The sequence below is a fragment of the Camelus bactrianus genome, chromosome 7 (genome assembly GCF_048773025.1).
Source record: "Camelus bactrianus isolate YW-2024 breed Bactrian camel chromosome 7, ASM4877302v1, whole genome shotgun sequence".
Taxonomy (NCBI): Eukaryota; Metazoa; Chordata; class Mammalia; order Artiodactyla; family Camelidae; genus Camelus; species Camelus bactrianus.
The window spans coordinates 67226487-67241908 of NC_133545.1; the positions used below are offsets into that span (position 1 = coordinate 67226487).

Consider the following 15422-nt stretch of genomic DNA (forward strand, 5'->3'; position numbering starts at 1 on the left):
TCAGCACAGCAAAGGAAATAATCAACAAAATAAAAAGACAATTTATATAATGGAAGAAAATATTTGTAAATCTATCTGATAAGTTAATATCAAAAAATATAAATTACCCATACAACTCAATAAGAACAAAGCAATCTGGTTAAAAAATGGGCAGAGGACCTGAACAGACTTTTTCCCAAAGAAGACGTATGTGGCCAACAAGTACACAGACTCTGCTCAGTATTATTAATCAGAGAAATGCAAATCAAAACCACAAGGAAACATCACCTCGTATCTGTTAGAATGGCTGTTTTCAAAAAGACAAGACATAATAATTGTTAGTGATGATGTGGAGAAAAGGGAACCCTTGTACACTGGTTTTGGGAATGTAAATTTGTAAAGCCACTATGGAAAACAGTATGGGTGTTCCTCAGAATATTAAAAATACAATTATTATATGATCTAACAATTCCATTTCTGGGAATATATATGAAAAAATTTGAATTATGATCTTGAAGAACCTATGTGCATGCCATGTTAAATGCAGCATTATTCACAATAGCCATCTAAGTGTCCATCAACTGATAAATGAATAAAGAAGATGTGGTATATATATAATGGAATATTATTCAGTCATGAGCAAGAAGGAAATCCTCTTATTTCCAATACATGGATGGACATTGAAAGCATTATGCTAAGTGAGGTAATCTGAGAAAGACAAATACTGTATTATATCATTTACATGTGGGGTCTAAAAAAAACAAACTCCTAGAAACAGAATAGAATGGTGGTTTTTCAAAGGCTGGCAGTTGCAAGAAATAGGGAGATGTTTGTCAAAGATTTCAAACTTCCAATTACAAGATGAGTAAGTTCTAGAGAATCTAATGACAGCATGATGATTATAGTAAATAATACTGTATTACATATTTGAAAGTCATTAAGAGAGTAGATCTTAAATGTTTTCACCACAAAAAGATGGTAATTACATGACATGATGGAAATGTTAGCTAATACTATGCTGATAAGCATTTTGCAATATGTAAGTGTATCAAATGAATGCATTGTACATCTTAAACTTACACAGTGTTGTTTGTCAGTTATACCTCAATGAAGCTGGAAACAAAAATAAGGCAACCAACCAACCATCAAAGAAAAAAACGGAACACCAAAAATAACTATATTGCTGTGGTAATCTTCAGTGAGAAACTTGGTTAAGTCACTTAATTTCCATCTGTGTTTTCATCTAGGATTTTAAGAATACTAGATCTTGGTTGACCATAGTGCACTATTGAGTTGGAATGTAACTCTGTTTCAAATGAGAATTGACATTGCTCCTTTTATTTTTCTTTGATGTCAGTGCATCATTGACGGCATAAACAGGACTAGTGGGTTGCATCAGTTACGAAAGGACAACACTTTAAAAAAAAATCTGAACTGACTTGAACACACACACACACACACACACGTTTCCTTTTATATATAGTACAGACCCAAAAACCTATGAAGTTCTGGACAATGGACATTTGAATTACAGACGTAGGCTAAACAAGATATGATCTATATAAACTTCATTGAGAAACATTTAATGACCCCTTAATCTCAAGAAATCAAATTAACAACAGTAGTTTTTGAAAGGGAAGGGTTTAAGTGTTAATTTGTCATTACTGGCAAAGCTAGGAAATCTTTTTTTTTTTTTTTTTTTTTTTGATAAAGGTTCTAACTGACATTCTGCTACTTTACAAATCTTTGCTTGAAAGTTACTGAGTCTTGCAATTCTTTTATGACTGTAGTTTCAAAGGCAGTTCATCAAAGCAACATGATTCTATGCAAAGAATTGACTACTCACAAGAAAGTAGAAATTGGATTATGAAGAAAAACCAATGTACTTCTACTGATGAAAGCTTATACAAATAAATGAAGTTCTATTTGCAAAATATTAGCAACTCTGCCCAAATTTCTTTCTTGAATTTGTTTTCCTAAACAAAACTTTTTGTCCATAGTAAAAAAAAGTTGATAATGCTATTTATTGAATTAAAAGGTTCCCCTGTTCTCTGCTACACAAATGAAAAACCCATACAATAATAAAAAATGTTTGTAAAAGGTTTTTCTCTTCATGTCCAGCATTCATAATGATTATTCATTAACATATATTAAGCAATTACTATTGCCTACGTTACATATTAAATGAAATACATAGTTAGCATATAATTCTAAGACTTCTGTAAGGATCCACCAGTCTCAGCTCTTCCTGAACTTACCACTGTCCACATTTATTAATCTTTTTTCATGTCTAAAATGCATAATAGCTAATTTAATAGATTTTCCCATATCCAATAGATTCATTATCTTACAATTTCTTTCAAAATCCTTTGCAATTTGTCCTCTTCCTTTTGCACATCACGAAACTCACTTTTTAGTGACCTTTTCTAATTTTTTTCCATTTTGGATTTGTCAACATCTCTTGACACAGACAGTTAGTCCCTTCCTCTAAACCTATTTTTATCTTTAGCTCCATGAGGTTCCTGATTCTCTTGTCTTTTCATGTTGCTCATATTCTCTTTGGAACCAAATCCTCTTCTTTTCCAGACCACTGATCTTGGTAGTACTCCAGGGTTTTGTCCTAAAACATCTGCTAATCTCTTGCTGCACCAGCAATCTGGGAGAAATTATCCAATTGAAACTTGAAAACTTCCAAATCTTCATCTTCAAACTTAACTGCTGATTCTCAAATGCCATTCTTAACTCTCCACTATCTTCAGGGCATATGTACTTGTGCATTTTTATGATCTCTGAAACTCACTGGGAACTAAACTTACTATCTTACGTCAGGTGCAGCCACCTCTATCCAAGTTCCTAAGCACCAGTTGTATCTTCCATCCCAGTTTCTTATTCCAATCTGTTACTTCTTAATTACCTGACATGTTTCCTTTTTCTTTATAACTCCGTATTTAATAACTTCCTAATTCTACTAATGCTATATAATAGAATATGTCTTTTTCCCATTCTTATCTACATTAACCACCCAAATCTTTTTTGACTGTATTTTTTTCCTCTTTACTTTAGTAGTTCTAAATAAAGCTGTGAATTAGAATCATTTGGGGAAGATTTGATTTTTTTAAAAAGTTCTATTGCATTGTAACTTGCATAAAATGAATATCCACTGGAGTATACAGCTCAGTAAATATTTACAGAAGTGTTGACCCATGAAATCATTATGCTGTTGAAAACATACATTTCCAACATTACTGTACGCTCCCTTATGCCACTTAGCTGGTAAGCATTAAAAAAGTCAAAGCTTTAGTCTTGCACTGGAGATTTTGATTTAGTTGGTTTGAGGTGGGTCCTGAACATTGATACTGTTTTCCACAGAAAGATATTTAATAACTTTAAAATACAGAAAAAGAAGAAATCTGCTAGATATATCTTGTTAGAGTTGAGAATTGGAGCACATGTGAATGAACTTTAGAGAGAATAAAGCCCTCAGGACATTTTGAGAGAGGGAAGGATGGAAATAAAATATAATTTTAGGCAGGGACAGTGTCATTTTATGCCAGGTTATGTAAAAATCTACTGTTATTTATTTATTTTTGGTAAATCTTTCAATATGTCAGATTGAAATAGAAAAGACACACCTATGTGCACAATGAGATCTCTTTAGATTATTAAAACTAGTACAATGCCTATGACATAGCTTATCTGATGAATCTACTATCTTCAGGAGGCAATCATCCAGCAGAATAACTTACATTAACAGGTACCTGATAAATACTTTTAATAAGTTAATAACAAGGTCAGCTTAAATTTAAAGTGATTATTGATTTAGTTAATAATAAATCTATCATCTTACCATTTCTCATTTGTCTTTTTAATATATATTAACACCTTTTCTTGGCTTCATTTTGATGAACTACTATTTTTCCATTTTACTAGAAGTTACTCTACTAACTTAGTAATACATTCTGCTATTTTTTAGTGGTTCCTCTATAGAATAAAAACATGCATGTAATATGAATGAAAATTCTTATATTTTCTAGATAAAGAAGCTGAAACACTCACTACATTTATACTTTCCTCCCACCTTTTTGAAACTTTTATTATTATATGTATACCATGTGTTTTAATTTCCAATACATTTTAAACCCCACAAGGTTGATTGTTACCATTCTGTATGTAATTGTATTCATCTATATTTAGCCATTGTTGCTCTGTTTCTTCCTGAATTTCTATACTTCTATCTAGGATCACTTTTCTTTTGCTTAATGAAAGCCTTTCATTAAGTATTATCTTTAGTGTAGTCATGCTGATGATAAATTAATTTTTTTTCATTGTATGAACTTTTGATCTTTATTTTTGAAGGATATTTTCACTGCATATAAAGTTCAATGTTGGCAGAAATTATCAACTCTATTACCTTTTAGCCTCCAGTTTAGTTGGAAATTTAACTGCCTGTTTTATTACTCTGTTTTAAAATGTCTCCTTTTCTTAGTTGATTTTAAAGTTTCTCTTTGTGCTTGGTTTTCAGCAGTGTTCTACGATGTCCCTAGCTATAGTGTTCTCTCTGTGTGTGGGTTGATGTCTGGATTTTAGGATGAAAAAAACCATCCACAATGATCAAGAGAGTGGTCTTTGGTTTTAGCTAAACAGTCAGGATTGAGACTAGAGATAACTCTGAAGGCAAAAAAAAAAAAAAAAAAAAAAGGTTTTCTATTCCCACAATACTGTTTCAGTTTAATGCAACATCACAGTATTTTTACAGTACAGGTTTTTTAAATGACAAAAGTGTCGGGCTTATAAATTGGAAGTCATCCCTCAATAATAGTGGATAGCGGTTTAAAGCCCATTAGGGAGCTGTTAAGTGCTGAGACACAAGACGTTCAATTTATTTTTAGTTGGCACTCAAATTTAAATTTAGTTATTTTGCATTCCTTTCAAAAGAACACCGTTAGAAATTAGTCTCTCGGGAACAGCACCATGATAACTTAGTTCATCAGTGCTTTCACACGGATTCACTGATCCAAGACAGATAAGCAGTGAGGGACTACTGCCACTTCTCCCAAGGTTCTTCTTCCAGTTTTCATGACTGCATACTGGGGCTTGAAGGCCAAAGAATACCAAAGATTCACAAGTGTTGGGACGCCAACTGAAAATAAACTGAATATAAACTTTAATGAAAAAGAATATGAAAACGAATATATGTGTGGATATACATGACTAGGACATGGTGCTGTACACTAGAAAATGACACACTGTAACTGTACTTCAATTAAAATAAGTAAATAAATTGAATAAATCTAGTCTTAAATGTGGGACTAGTAGAAATGACAAATGTCAGAAAAAGCTGATGCATCTTGAGGTCTACTGATGAGAAAACAAAGATAAAAACATGATTATTGAAGGTATAAGCACATCTAATACCGAAATATTTAAGAGAATCTTTAAGAAAATCAATTCATAGAAAAATAAAATAAGCCAAAATTACTGGAAAAGTTTATCCAATAAAAACTGTGGTTTGAATCAAATGGAGAACACTATTATAAACATTTACCATCTATTTAATTTTTTTTTGTAAATAATGAAAAAAATGTAACAGTTACTACTGGCCTTATGTTAATATTAATAAAGTGGCTGAAGGTAAAGAGTAAAGTAGGGGTCAGTTCTTCCTTTTAACATTCTCTCACATTCAGTAAAAGATGATGAATTAAAGAACTAAGGTAAAGCTTTCTGTATAGTATGAAATGTGGTATTTTTTTTGGTGGTACAAAATAGCAGTGCTTGAATTGCTTTTGCTTTAAGTTATTCTAGGTTAATAGGGAAGTGAACATTGTAACTATACATAAATGGGAGCGTTATTTAGAAATTTGTAACCCACACTGAGAGAAGTCATTCAAAGCAACCTGATCAAAACAGGAAATTTCTAACGACTCATAATCCAGAATAGGAAACAAAAATCTGAATCTAGATAAATGTTCAGTTATTGTGTTATCACAGCTTTATTATCAGCCTGTTATGGTTTGCTCCTTTTTTCCCCCCGAAAGTGTCATTTTAACTCTTTTAATGTTCCATATAACTTCTATTTAGTTGACTGATTATATAAAATTAGGTATATCAATATAATGGACAGCTGTTAATGTTTTTGCAAGATACTTAGTGACATGAGGTAATATTCAGGACATATTTTTAAATGAAAAATGCTGTTTACCAAACAAAAAATTCAGGATGGCAACATCCAAGATCTACAGTCCATATTTTATGTGATTGCACTGAGTACTTGCTTTACATCCACTGATCTATTAAATGTATACTCTACCAACATTTTTTTGTATCAAATTATATGTCATTCCTTAAACTGCTTTTTACTTTAAACATTACACTACAAACATTTCTTCATGTCACATGCTTTTAAATGTCTGCATAACCATAAGCTATTCCATCATATGAGTATATCATAATTTATTTAATAAACATTTGATAGCCTTTATTTTTTAATTGAAATATAGTCAGTTTACAATGTGTAATTTCTGGTATACAGCACAGTGATTCAGTTATACATATACATATATATATATATATATATATATATATATATTCCTTCTCATACTCTTTTTCATTATAGGCTGTTACAAGGTATTGTATAGTTCCCTGTGCTCTACAGTAGGGCCTTGTTGTTGATTTTACATATAGTAGTTAGTATCTGCAAATCCTGAACTCTCAATTTATTCCTCCACCCTCTGGGGTAACCATAAGTCTGTTTTCTATGTCTGTGAGTCTATTTCTGTTTTGTAAGTAAGTTCATTTGTGTCATTTTTTTTAAAAAGCCCACATATAGGTGATATCATATGGTATGAGACTTTCTCCTTCTGGCTTACTTAACTTAGAATGACAATCTCCAGGTCTATCTACGTTGTTGCAAATGGCATTTTTAATGACTGAGTAGTATTCCTCTGTGTGTGCATGCATGTGTGTGTATGTGTATATACATACACACACCACAATTTCTTTATTCAATCATCTGTTGACTGACACTGAGGTTACTTTCTTAACTTGGCTATTGTAAATAGCGTTATGAACACTGGGGTGTATGTATCTTTTCGAATTAGTTTCCTCAGGATATATGCCCAGGAGTGGGATTGCTGGATTATAGGGTAAGTCTATTTTTAGATTTTTAAGGAATCTTCATACTGTTTTCCATAGTGGCTGCACCAAATTACATCCCAATCAACAATGTAGGAGGGTTCCCTTTTCTTTGTACCCTGTCCAGCATTTATTGTTTGTTCTATCAACATTTTTATAGGTAGTATTTCTGAGGTAATATTTTAGGTAACTTTTAATGTCTTGTGATTTTCTTTTCAAAGTGTTTTTTTTCCAAGATTAAATTGTCTTTAAAATTAGGAGAACTGGTTGGGAATGTGTGACAAATATAACTGATAAACATTTTATTAGAAATTCTGGTTTAAAATATTTTTGGAGGGAAGTTGAAAACAAATGAATAACACGAATTACTTAACTTCCATCTTTCACTTTTATTCATATTTAGGTAGCTGACAAAATGTAAGATATAAACTGATAAACTGGACTATTTGTTACTGATAAAATAAGTTGAGAGTTGAAAAAAGAGCCCCTGATTTAGTGACCACTCATCATTGAAATCTCTGTCATGACAGTAGCCCCGCATTTTTTTTTTTGTCAGCCTTTCCGTCACTGATTTAGTGAAAGCTCTAGTTCAGCTATTATGAATTTCTTTTTTCACAGCCTTGCAGGAACTCTTACCATCAAGTAAAGTGAAATGCCCTATATTAAGCACACAAATTAACATAAAAGAAATGTAAGGCCACTTTCTACATATATCTGAAAGTAACTCAGATATTATGGACATCTTTTAAAATAATTTAGGTACTGGTGGTGATAGGAAGTCTCAATAAGAATAAGAAATGTACTGAGCCAGGCATTGTGTTCAGGGCCTGGGACAGAAGGATGACTGGAGTGGTTTAGGTTTCCTGAAGCTCATTCATCTGTTTGTGGAAGCCCCAGCCTGGTAGAAATAGATATGTGGCTGTTGTCCTCCCCCAAATCACTGAAGCATTAACTGTCCTTGCTTTTGTTTCAGGTCTGCCTGTGGGGTCTCACTCTGAATACATCTGGGCTCCGGATGCCTCTGCTTGTCTGCCTGCAACCCCAGCACCAAAGATGATCATAGCTCTCAGCAGAAAGCAGACTTCCAGCATGCTATTCTCTGCAGAGCTGCGAGTGGGACAGTGTTCCTGGTGTGCAATGCTACTCATGAATGAAGCTCTCTCTCAACATTCAATTGTGAAAGTAAAGGATCCCAAAGCTCTTTACTGGGGGCACAGTGGTTTCGCAGTGTCAGGTTTCTTTAAGCTGCTCATGACAGTTAGCCACCTGGTGTGTGGAGATAGAGCCCACACAACTATACCTTTGTCAGGTACACTTAACTGCCTGACTTCATGGAAATGAGGCATAATGGAATTCCTGCCTGATCTTTTATTACTGTTGCTTTTGTGTAACTATTTCAACTGGGGTAGGCAATATACCAACAGTATATTTTCCATTTGAATACTGAGTGATGAATTTATATCCCTTTTTACTCAGCGAGAGACATTTCCTGGCCTAATTTGTTCAGCAGGGATATTTCCCACGTGCTTTCCCTTGCTGAAGAGGACGATCCCACTGTTGGGGGAAATGGATGTTAATTAATCATATTCTATTGAGCTTTTTATTGTGTAGCTCAATTTTATTTGAAAAGCATAATTGGGGTTGAGGTAGGGGAAGAGTGAACATTAAACACAAAGCTTAATATTTATGACAATATTGAATACTTAGGCAAACTATCTGAAGGCTTTTGTCTGGGACCATTTTTATGGCTGATTAAAGCTGGCAGAACAACATTCAGATGAAATGCAGTGGGAGGTCATTAGGCAGTGGAGCGGCACGCGCAGCCGGCCGGCACCCAGCACTGGTGCAGAAGGCAGGCGTGCTAATAACCGGAGTCCCTACTCACGCCTGGCAGTGCCGTTTTATTTTTATATATTGATATTCACTGAACAGAAGTATATATTTGGTTTTAATAATGTAAATATCCTATTAGAACCTTAATTTCACTTTTAACTGGTAGACAGAAGAATCCAGGATAAAAGGGAATTCATTCTTTCTACTAATTCCCAAATTATGAAAATCAAAATAATTTAACATAAATGGTTATGAATAGCAGTTCCCATAAAATCAATTCTGCTGAAGTTCCCATATTATTATGAACATAATTATAATCATTAGTAAATGCATATATTTTATTTTTTTCTTGAAAACTAAATGAGCCTACACTGTTTTCCATGGCATCTTTAGTTTCTGTGTGTATTGACGTCTTCTCACATCAATTCAAATATTTAAAGCATACTATATCATATAAAGTCATATTATAGCAATTGTTCTTATAATGTGTGGTGCCTAGTACTTGAATCACACACTGCTATTTAGTAGGTGCTCAATATATGTTTGTTTGAAACTGGGGTAAGTATGTTAATGCTACAGAGTTATGTATGTTCTATCTGTATGCAAGAAAATAGGATTATCTAATGATGAGACAGGCTGCCCCCAGGGAACAGAGTGTCTATTGGGACATTTTTAGTCAGTTGCAACTCAGTGCCTCCATCAAATATCACATGCACTGATAATACAGCTGACTTCCAAAGTGTCCTCCATTACCAAGAAGTTCTAAGCGTACCTCCACACATGGCGGTTAAACACCTTATTTATAAAGTTATCTAAATTTATCATACTAATTTACTTTGTTTTTCTTGGTATTCTTAAAGGTCCATCAGAGTATATTTTCTCTCCTGCAATCTTCCTTCTTTTTCCTTTTGTTCAGCAGTGTCTGTAAATATCTGCTTCTTAATAAAAAGACACAGGATATTTAGACATATACTTACCATAACAGTCCAAGGTTTTATTTGGTATGGCCAAGTCACAATTTTCAAACTCTTAAAATGGCTGACTTTTTAAATTACAATTTCAGGCTTAGATATACAGAATGCAAATTAGTGTCTAAAATATGAATAACTGGCAAGTGGTCTCATTCAAATTTCCAGGTTGGTTTTATACCCTTAGAATCTGCTTTCGTGTTCTGGTCTCAGTGCTGGGCTTAAAGTGTAAGACTCCTCATATCTGCTCCACAGTGCCCTTGCCAATGTGTCCTGGGACTACCTCCTCACCTGCTGCCTTGATGGTCTCTAGAGTAGATCTTTCACATACATACATACACACACACATACATACATACACACACACACCATAGTAGTTAGTTAAAAACTACGTCTCACGTTACAATTTTAAAAAACTGTCTCTTTACGTCAACTAGTAAATGAAGAATTCATAGAATTAGGAAAGCTACCATTTTATCACCCCGAATACACTGACTCAGGCAAAGATTTTCAAAAGACATTGGGGAAAACAGAATATTTGCACAGTGCCAAGATTTAACACAACAGATTACTTATGTTTTGCCAAGGGAAATTTTTGTGTTTACAAGGGAGAGAGCTGGCAGTGACTACCTTAATCATTACAGCATCACTTATAGAGAGACACCTGAAATTATTTTCCATATGATGCAATAAGAAGTACATAAAATTATTCTCATCATGAAGTATTTAAACTAAAACCAGCAAAATTTTAAAATAAATATCCATGTTTAAAAAGATACAAGGGATAGAGGAATAAAGGACCATGAGGAAACAGTCAAGCCCAGAGTGTGAGACATTACAGAGACAAAAAAGCTTTGCATGTTTCAGAAAGTCATATCAGAATTAGCTCCTAACAGAAGCCCTTTCCTCAGATAAAATAATGAACACTGGATAACATGCCAAATTAACAACATCAAGTTTCTAGAGACTGAACAAAAACATGCAGATTTTGGAAGGGAGTTAAAACTTGGAAAAGACCAGCTTGTGTTCAGTTATCCATTTGTGTCTACTTAAAATGAAGGTAAATCAAGATTCATGATGGTGTGGGTGGCAGAAGCTATGACAGAAATTCCACTAAGCTTCTGGCATGAAGAACTGGAGAAAAGAGTTTATGGTGGCCACAATCACCACCAAGTGATGGGTTTGGGAATGCTTGAAATGAACAAGGCCAAAGAGGGGAGCCCCAAGGTCTGTGTTTAATGGCTACTAACATTTCTTCCTGCCTTCTGAACCATGTTTGTGTGGGGTATACTCAAATTAGTGTACTCAGAGGCAAATGAATTTGACTGAGATTTGGGATGTTGCCTAGAAGAGAGCTGGAAGTTAAGAGTTTAACCCATTTAGAATATAAGAGGATCTGTACAGTATAAAATTCATAATAACCAGAAAAAAATCTAGATTACTGACACAAGAATAACTAGGGATTTATGACTGTGTGTGCTTTAAAATGTTAATACAGATTGTAATGCCCAGAGCAACAACTGAAAAAAAAAAATGAAAAGGTGTATAACTAAACATCTACAAGATAACTCAAACTGGGATTCAAAATGATTTAAATAATCCAAAAGAAGGAAAGAAAGAGGAACAAAGAAATTATAATAACAACAGAGGGGAAAGCCAGAAAATAACATAGTAGATCTAAATCTAATGCTTTTAAAGATTGGAACCTATAAAAAAGGTCTGCAACTAAAGATATAAAGAAGGAACCAAAACGAGGTGCATAGGAGGGGCAGAGTTGTGATATATCATGTCCCATACCCTGAGGGTGGGCAATCCACAAACAGAATAATTACAACTGCAGAGGCTCTCCCAAATGAATGAGAGGTCTGAGCCCCATGTCAGGCATCCCAGCCCAGGGGTCCTCTCCAGGATGATGAGCCCCCACAGCACTGGCTTTGAAAGCCACTGGGACTTTGTATGAGAGTCCCAGAGGGCTGGAGAAATAGAGACTTCACTTTTAAAGGGTGTACACAAAATATCACATGCTTCAGAACTCAGGCCAAAAGAAGTTGTTTGATAGGAGCCTGGGTCAGACCTACCTGCTAATCTAGAGAGACTCCCAGAAAGCAAGAGGGCAACTACAGCTTGCCCTGGGGCCATAAACACTGGTGGCAACCATTTTGGGGAGCTCCGTCTACCACGTGGACACTGGCACTGGTAAACACCATTTTGGAATCTTCCGTCTAGCTTATTAGCCCCAGGACTTGGCCCTACCATGATCCACAGTCCTGACCACCAGCACTGGGATGCCTCAGGCCAAGCAACTAAATGGGCATGGACAAAGCCCCACCCATCAATAGACCCTCCTGAGCCCACAGCTGCCTCTGGACACAACTCAGCCCATCAGAGTGCCCAGGACCTGGCTCTATGCACCAGTGCACACACACTAGACTCGAGACCCCCAGGGCCCTCCAGCCAGAGACCCTTCAACTTAGCTCCATCTACGAGTGGGGAGGCACCATCCACAGAATACCTGGGGCCCTGGACTGCCCACTAGCAAGCCTGCTCTAAATTAGCAAGCAAGCTCTACCCCTGGGGGGCAGGCACCAGCCACAAGAAAGAACAGTCTTGTAATCTGTGGACTTGGCCTACTCACTAGCAGGCAAGATCCTGCTTTGGAACCTACTGGGATGAGACTCTGTCCACTAACAGGCCAATACAAGCTTCAAGATACCCTGGGCCCTGTAGCCAACGGTGCCAGGAATTGGCCCTACCAACCAGTGATCTGACACCTGCTGTGAGACCCCAGGATCTGGCTGACACTAGTCCCCAGACTTGACTTCATCCACCAATCAGCAGGCAACAACCCCCAGGTCTCTTGGACTCTGACTCTGCCTACCAGTAAATCAGCACGAGCCCTAAGCCCCCTGCCCCCCGGGTTCTGCAGCCAGCCACCTCATTACCTGGTCTTGGCAACCAGTGCTCACAGCCCCCACACAAGACAGAACCTAAAAAACAAATGGAGCTAGGGTCCAAACGAGCCTACCAGACTGCCCATGCAGTCAACCTGCCACAATAGAAAGACCCACACAGCCCTCATAGGGAGAGCCTCCAGAGCATATAGCTCTGGTGACAAGAGGGGAGTGCACTGCTGGGATGCGCAGGATGTATCCTAAAAAAGGTCACTTCTTTAAGACTGGAAAACATCATCAACCTACTTGATACACAAAAACAGTAAGTTAGGCAAAATTAGTCAACAAAGGAATAAGGTTCCAAATGAAGGAACAAGATAAAACCCCAGAGGAAGAACTAAAGGAAGTAGAGATGGACAATATACCTGAAAAAGAGTTCAGGGTACTGACTGTAAAGATGATCAAAGAACTCAGGAGAAGAACTAATGCACAAAATAAGAAGTTTTTAACAAAGAGAAAATATAAAGAACAACCAAACACAGATGAAAATACAGTAACTGAAATGAAAAATACACTAGAAGGAATCAACAACAGACTAAATGATACAGAGGAATGGATCAGTAAGCTGTAACCCAGAGCAACAGAAATCACTGATGCTGAACAGAAAAAAAAGAAAGAAAGAAAGAAAGAAAGAAAAAGACAAAAGAATGAAAAGAAACAAGGACTTTTAAGAGACCTCTGGGACAACAAGAAGCACATTAATATTTGCATTATAGAAGTCTCAGAAGGAAAAGAGAGAGAGAAAGGGGCTGAGAATATAACTGAAGACATTTCCTAACCTGGAAAAAAGGAAAACGACATCCACGTCCAGGAAGCACAAAGTCCCACACAGGACTAACCCAAAGAGGAACACACCAAGACATATTGTAATTAAAATGGCAAAAATTAAAGACGAAAGAATGTTAAAAGCAGCAGGGATAAACAATCTGCTATGTACAAAGGAATTCAAAAAGCTATTAGATAACTTTTCAGCAGAAGTTCTCTCTGCAGACCAGAAGGGAGTAGTGGCATGATATTTAAAGTGATGAAAGGGGAAAACCTGCAGCTAAGAATAATCAATCCAGCAAGGCTTTTGTTCGGATTTGATGGAGATCAAAAGGGTCCCAGACAGGCAACTAGAAGAAATAGACAAGTTCCTACATTCCTTGAAATGTACAATCTTCCAAGACTGAATCAGGAAGAAATATAGACCATGAACAGATCAATTACCAATAATAAAATGGAATCAGTATAAAAAAAAACTCCCAACCAAAAAAAAAAAAAAAAAAATCCAGGACCAGATGGTTCCACAGGTGAATTCTACCAAACAATTAGAAAAGAGTTAACACCTTTGCTTCTCAAACCATTCTAAGAAATTACAGAGGAGGAAGGAACACTTCCAAAATCATTCTTTGAGGCCAGCATCACCCTGATACAAAAACCAAAGACACCACAAGAAATCATTACATGCAAATATCACTGATAAATATAGATGCAAATTTTCTCAACAAAGTATCAACAAACTAAATCCAGCAATACGTGGGTCATATACCATGATCAAATGGGATCTATCCCTGGGATACAAGGATTTTTCAATATCCACAAATCAATCAATGTGATACACCACATTAAAAAATTGAAGTATAAAAACCATACGATCATCTCGATAGATGCAAAAAAAAAAGCTTTTGACAAAATTCAACATTCATTTATGATAAAAACGCTCCAAAAAGTGGGCAAAGAGGGAACATACCTCAAGATAACAAAAGCCATATATGACAATCCCGTTGCTAACAACATATTCAACACTGAAAAGCTGAAAGCATTTCCTCTAAGATCATGAACAAGACAAGGATGCCCACTCTCATCACTTTATTAAACACAGTCTTGGAAGTCCTACTTACAGCACTCAGACCAGGAAAAGAAATAACAGGAATCCGAATTGGAAAGGAAGAAGTAAAACTGGCACTGTTTGGAGATGACATGATACTATACACAGAAAATCCTAAAGATGCTACCAGTAGAACAAAGGCAAGATAGAAAATTAATAAAGCCACCCCTTGTTATTAAAAAGATCAAAGAATTGGATAAAACTCTAGGTAGAGCTAACACAAAAAAAAGTACAAATTACTAAGATGAAAAAGTAAAGAAGGTTATCACTACAGATGCCCTAACTATTAAAAGAATAATATGATGCTATGAACAATTTTATGTCCAAATAGAAACACAGTGATGAAAGGGACAACTTAACTGAAATCTACAAAGTAACAAAATTGACACAAATAAATGAAAAATGTAAAAAGCTTTATGTCTATTTAAAATTATGAAATTTTACTCAAAAATTTTCCCAGAAAAAAGTACCATCAACAGATATTTTTTACTAATTAATTCTACAAAACATTCAAAGAAGAAATAACATCAATTACTCACAAACTCTTTCAAATGAAGCCAGATTTACCCTGATATCAAACCTACAAAGATGTTACAAAAAAGTAGAATGATGGGTCAAGATTGCTTATGAATGTAGGACCTCAAATACTAAACAAACATACTAGCAAACTGAATCTGACAACATATAAAA

The 15422-nt window shown here is 35.5% G+C and overlaps 2 long non-coding RNA genes across 4 annotated transcripts in view; one reads left to right on the forward strand and one right to left on the reverse strand.

Annotated features, from left to right (window-relative positions):
* The window catches only part of LOC105062372 (uncharacterized), a 375037-nt gene that overhangs the window by 349794 nt on the left and 9821 nt on the right, over positions 1–15422 (forward strand). Inside the window, exon 14 of one of the 2 annotated variants that reach the window (XR_012508248.1) lies at positions 8084–8292. This is a non-coding gene — a long non-coding RNA (uncharacterized LOC105062372). Of the gene's footprint in view, positions 1–8083; positions 8552–15422 lie in introns of those variants that run through there. The other variant, XR_006721904.2, reaches the window with a different exon arrangement.
* Positions 1–15422, reverse strand: part of LOC123614502 (uncharacterized) — a 455655-nt gene that overhangs the window by 61836 nt on the left and 378397 nt on the right. The gene's annotated exons all lie outside the window — the stretch shown is intronic.